This window comes from Theropithecus gelada, chromosome 2 (genome assembly GCF_003255815.1).
Source record: "Theropithecus gelada isolate Dixy chromosome 2, Tgel_1.0, whole genome shotgun sequence".
In the NCBI taxonomy this organism is placed as follows: Eukaryota; Metazoa; Chordata; class Mammalia; order Primates; family Cercopithecidae; genus Theropithecus; species Theropithecus gelada.
The window spans coordinates 10,477,265-10,483,002 of record NC_037669.1 but is presented as its reverse complement, the minus strand read 5'-3'; positions in this window follow the sequence as shown (position 1 = coordinate 10,483,002).

Sequence of the window (5,738 nt, the reverse complement as noted above, 5' to 3'; positions counted from 1 at the left end):
TTTCTTTTTTTTTTTGAGACAAAGTCTGGCTCTGTCACCCAGGCTGGAGTGCAGTGGCGCGATATCGGCTCACTGCAACCTCCACCTTCCCGGGTTCACACCATTCTCCTGCCTCAGCCTCCCGAGTAGCTGGGACTACAGGTGCCGCCATCACGCCCGGCTAATTTTTTTTTTTTTTTTGCATTTTTAGTAGAGACGGGGTTTCACTGTGTTCGCCAGGGTGGTCTCCATCTCCTGACCCTGTGATCCGCCCGCCTCAGCCTCCCAAAGTGCTGGGATTACAGGCGTGAGCCACCGTGCCCGGCCCGATTTGTTCCTTGATGCCTTCTGATGTTCTTATAGCATCCCAGGGATTTTTGCAGACCTGGGCATCTTGCTAATTATCAGTAACATGATAAGAAGAAAAGCAAGTGATTTGAATTCTGAAGATAAAAATAAAGTACAATGAATTCAACTAATTCACTCTTCTGAAAGTGTAGATAAAAAGGCAGGCAGAATGGCCAAATGTCCCTAGACACATGACTTCAAAACTTTTGTTTCCTCATTTCAGAATGGTAGTAAAATTATTTACTTCACCATGCTAATCTGAAGACTAGAGATAAGCTGGCAAAATTCCTACTATTTTTAAAATTTTTAATTTTTATGGGTACATAGTAGGTGCATATATTTATGAGTTACATGAGATATTTTGATACAGACATATAATACATAATAATCACAGCAGGGTTGATGGGGTATCAATTGCCTCAAACATTATCATTTCTTTGTGTTAAGAACATCCATTATGCTTCTTACATTATTTTTAAATGTATAATAAATTATGGTTGACTATAGCCTCCCTGTTATGCTATCAAATAGTAGATCCTATTTTTTCTAACTATTTTTTGTACTTATTGACCATCCTCACATCCCTGACTCTTCAATACCCTTCTCAGCCTCTGGTAACCATCATCATACTCTCTATTTCCATGAGCTGAACTGTTTAAAGTTTTAGTTCCCACACATGAATGAAAACGTGCAAAATGTGTTTTTCTGTGCCTTGCTTACTGCGCTTAACATAATGGTCTCCAGTTCCATCCATGTTGTGGAAATGACTGAATTTCATTCTTTTAATGGCTGAAAAGTACTCCATTGTGTATATGTACCACATTTTCTTTATCCATTCATCTGTTAATGGACGCTTAGATTGCTTCCAGATCTTAGCTATTGTAAACAATGCTGCAATAAACATGTAAGTGCAGGTATCTCTTGGATATGCTGATTTCTTTTCTTTTGGATATATACCAAGGAGTGGAATTTCTGGCTCATATGGTAGATCTATTTTTAGTTTATTGGGGAACCTCCATACTATTCTCCATAGTGGCTATACTAATGTACATTCCCACCAGTAGTGTACGAGGGTTCCCCTTTCTCTACATCCTCACTAGCATTCATTTTTGCCTGTCTTTTGGATAAAGGTCACTTTAACTAGGGTGAAATAATACCCCGTTGTAGTTTTGTTTTGCATTTCTCTGATGATCAGTGATACTGTATGTCTTCTTTGCTTTTGAGGAATGTGTATTTAAATCTTTTGCCCATTTTAAATCAGATTATTAGATTTTGTCTTATTGAGTTGTTTAAGCTCCTTACATATTCAGGTTATTTATCCCTTGTCAGATGGGTAGTTTGCAAATATTTTCTCCTATTATCTGGGTTGTCTCTTCACTTTGTTGATTGTTTCCTTTCTGTGCAGAAGCTTTTTAGCCTGATGTGATGTGATTGTCCATTTTTGCTTTTGTTGCCTTTGCTTCTAGGGTATAATCAAGAAATCTTCACCAAGACCGATGTCCTGCAGAGTTTCCTCGATGTCCTCTTTTAGTAGTTTCAAAAGTTGAGGTTTTAGATTTCAGCCCTTTTTCTATTTTTATTTGATTTTTAATGGAGTGAGAGATAACGGTTCTAGTTTCATGCTTTTGTATATAAACATCCAGATCCCCAGAACAATTTATTGAAGAAACTGTCCTTTCCCCAATGTTATTCTTGGCATCTTTGTCAGAAAGGAGTTCACTGGAGATGTATGGATTTATTCATGGGCTCTCTCTTTTGTGCCATTGGTCCAGGTGTCTGGTTTTATGCCATTACTATGCTGTTTGGGTAACTATAGATCTGTAGTACAATTTGAAGTCAGGTAATGTGATGTCTCCGGTTTTGTTTTGTTTTTTTTTCCTGCTCAAGATGGCTTGGATTATTCTATCTCTTTTGGGATTCCATATAAATCTTGGATTTTTTTTTTTTTTCTGTGAAGAATGTCTTTGCTGTTTTGATAGGGAATGTACTGGATCTGTAGATTGCTTTGGGTAGGATGGGCATTTTAACAATATTGATTATTCCAATCCATGTGCATGGACTATTTTTCCTCTGTGTGTGTCTTCTTCAATTTATTTCATCAGTGTTTTGTAGTTTTCTTTGTAATTCGTTACTTCATTGATTTCTAGGTATTTTGTATTATTTGTAGCTTTTAATTGTAATTAATTTCTTGATTTCATTTCCAGGTTATTTGCTGTGGGCATATAGAAATGCTACCAATTTTTGTATGTTGATTTTGTATCCTGCAAATTTACTGAATTCGTTTATGAGGTCTCTTAGTGTTTTGGTTGGGTCCTTAGGTTTTTCCAAATATAAGATTGTATTATCTGTGAACAAAAAATTATTTGTCATCATCCTTTCCAATTTGGATGCCCTTTATTTCTTTCACTTGGATTGTTCTAGCTAGAACTTCCAATACCATGTGAATAATGGTGGTGAAAGTGGCATCCTTGTCATGTTTCAGATCTTAGAGGCTAGGTATACAGCTTTTCTTCATTCAGTATTATAGTAGTGGTGGGTCTGTCATGTATGGGTTTTATTGTGTTGAGGATGTTGCTTCTATTCCCAGTTTATTGAGGGTTTTTATCATGAAAGGATGTTGAATTTTATTCCATGCTTTTCCAGTATCAATTGAAACAATCATATGGTGGTTGTCCTTCATTTTGTTACTATAATGCATCACAGATTGATTTGCATATGTTGAACTATTCTTGCATTCTGTGATAAATTCCACTTAGTCATGATGAATTCCTTGTGGAATTCAGTTTGCTAGTCGTTTTTGGAGGATTCTTGCAACAATATTCATTGGAAATATTGGCCTTGAATTTACTTGTTTGGTTGGCTTTTGAGGTGTGTGTTTTTGGTATCAGGATAATACTGGCCTTGTAGAATGAGTTTAACAGTATTTGCTTCTTTTCTATTCTTTGGAATAGTTTTCAAGTAGGCTTGGTATTAGTTCTTTAAATGTTTTGTAAAATTCAGCAGTGAAGCTGTTGGGTCCTGGATTTTTCTTTACTAAGAGACTTTTTATTACAGTATCAACTTTGTTACTTGTTACTGGTCTACTGAAATTTTGAATTTCTTCATGGTTCAATCTTGGTAGCTTGTATGTGTCTAAGAATTTATCAATTTCTTCTAGGTTTTTCCATTTCTTTATTATTATTATTATACTTTAAGTTCTGGGGTACATGTGCAGAACGTGTAGGTTTGTTATATAGGTATACATGTGCCATGGTGGTTTGCTGCACCCATCAACCCATCATCTACATTAGGTATTTCTCCTAATGCTATCCATCCCCTAGTCCCCCATCTCCCGACAGGCCCCGATGTATGATGTTCTCCTCCCTGTGTCCATGTGTTCTCATTGTTCAACTCCTACTTATGAGTGAGAACATGTGGTGTTTGGTTTTCTGTTCTTGTGCTAGTTCGGTGAGAATGATGGTTTCCAGGTTCATGCCTGTCTCTGCAAAGAACATGAACTCATCTTTTCTTGTGACTGCATAGTATTCCATGGTGTATATGTGCCACATTTCTGTTACCCAGTCTATCATTGAAGGGCATTTGGGTTTCAAGTCTTTGCTATGTCTTAGTCTGAGTAAAAGTCTGTTGATTTTATCATTTAAAAAATTTAGCTTTTCCTTTTGCCAGGCTTTTGTATTTTTTTTTTCAATTTTACTTATTTTTGCTCTGATCTTTATGATTTCTTTTAAAAATTCTCAGTTTTGGCAAATAGGAAACCCTTTACTAAGCAAATACATACTTTTATGTAAATAGGTGCATATAAGATTAAGAACACACAGTACAAGAAATGGTAGCTATGTCCTCCATTTTGAAGGTATTGATGTTATACAGTGAGAAACTGAAAAAAATATTTTTTCTACACCCAGGCAATTATTGGTTCATTAGAAAACATTCTTAATTAACTAGATATTTTTCCACTTACTCTACTAACTAATGCAGCCCACTCGGTCTTCTCTTTCTTATCTTCCTGTTGTCCTTGCTTCCCAATTAAATGCCCATTTTCCCCTGGGATAAGCGCTTCGAAATAGAAGAAGAATCATAAATGCTGTTTTGATAAACACACAATAAAATTCTCCCTCCCACAGATATCTATTGCTTCTATTTGAACTTGTTATTACTTTCAGGATAAATTTTCTGAGTGTCATCTCTATCATGGGAACTAGATATGTAATATCCATCAAAAGTGTATGAGATTAGAATATGCAATTCTGATGGAATTGTTTAAGTAAAAGGGCAAAAATTTCAAAATTAGAAGATTAAACTATATATAAATTTAGATTATCTATTTAAAATGTTTAGAAGACTGGGCACTAGGCATTCATTGTTAAGTTAATGGCTTAGTTTTGTTTATTTTTATACATGATTTCTATTTGGAAAGTCACAGCTTAAAAATAATGCTTTTATATAACTTGAAATAAGATGTTTTGCTGTGTTTTTATAGCTAACTTAGCATAGACCCTTCTAGTTACTATTGACGTTTATGAAATAAGGATATATTAATCAAGTAAACTTTCTAAGACTATGATTTTATAAATAACTACTATTTAATGGATAATTCAACAGCAGAAGACAACCAAAGTATAGTGGGATAAAAGAGAGATTTTTAAATTTAAATTGCTCTCTACATTTGTCATTATTTTTGAGTCTTAATTTTGGTTTGTTTAACAGAAATGCAAGGACAGGTAAAAATACAATGAAGAATTCCAGTAAATAGAAATGTGTTTTACCTACTTCATAAAATTTTAAAACTAAAAAGGAACAACTTATTTCTTGTACTATGGAATGAATTATAGCTCAGAATGGTAAAGCAACATGCTCAAAATTGTAATCTTTTAATCGCTTTAGAAAGATTAAAACCAGAGGGGTTTTTTTTAAACTGTTAGTACCAAGATCTTTCCAACAATTACCAAAAGACTCTTACACTCCAAAAATAATTTATATAGGATGATAGTACAAATTCCTTATTATTTATATATTTTTTAAAATCAGTGATTCTATAGACAGTGTTCACGCCAGTTTAAATTTTGTTCACAATAAGATTATATAAGCAAGATACTGTTTTTTGGATTTGATAGAATTAAAGTTTATTTGTTATTTATGATGGATTATTATATTAATTTTTCAATACCTGCATATCTAAGTTTCAAAGAAAAATTTAGGCAGTCAATCTGACACATGGACAAACAATAAAATCTATAAATGAGTTATATATATTACACTATATATAGAATATATAGTATTTTATATAGAAGGAAAAACTCATTAATATATTTTATAATAGATTATATATATTATCCATTATAGATCATATATAATATAGATTGTATATAGAAGAAAATAATTCATTTATAAATTTTACTGTTTAAAATACT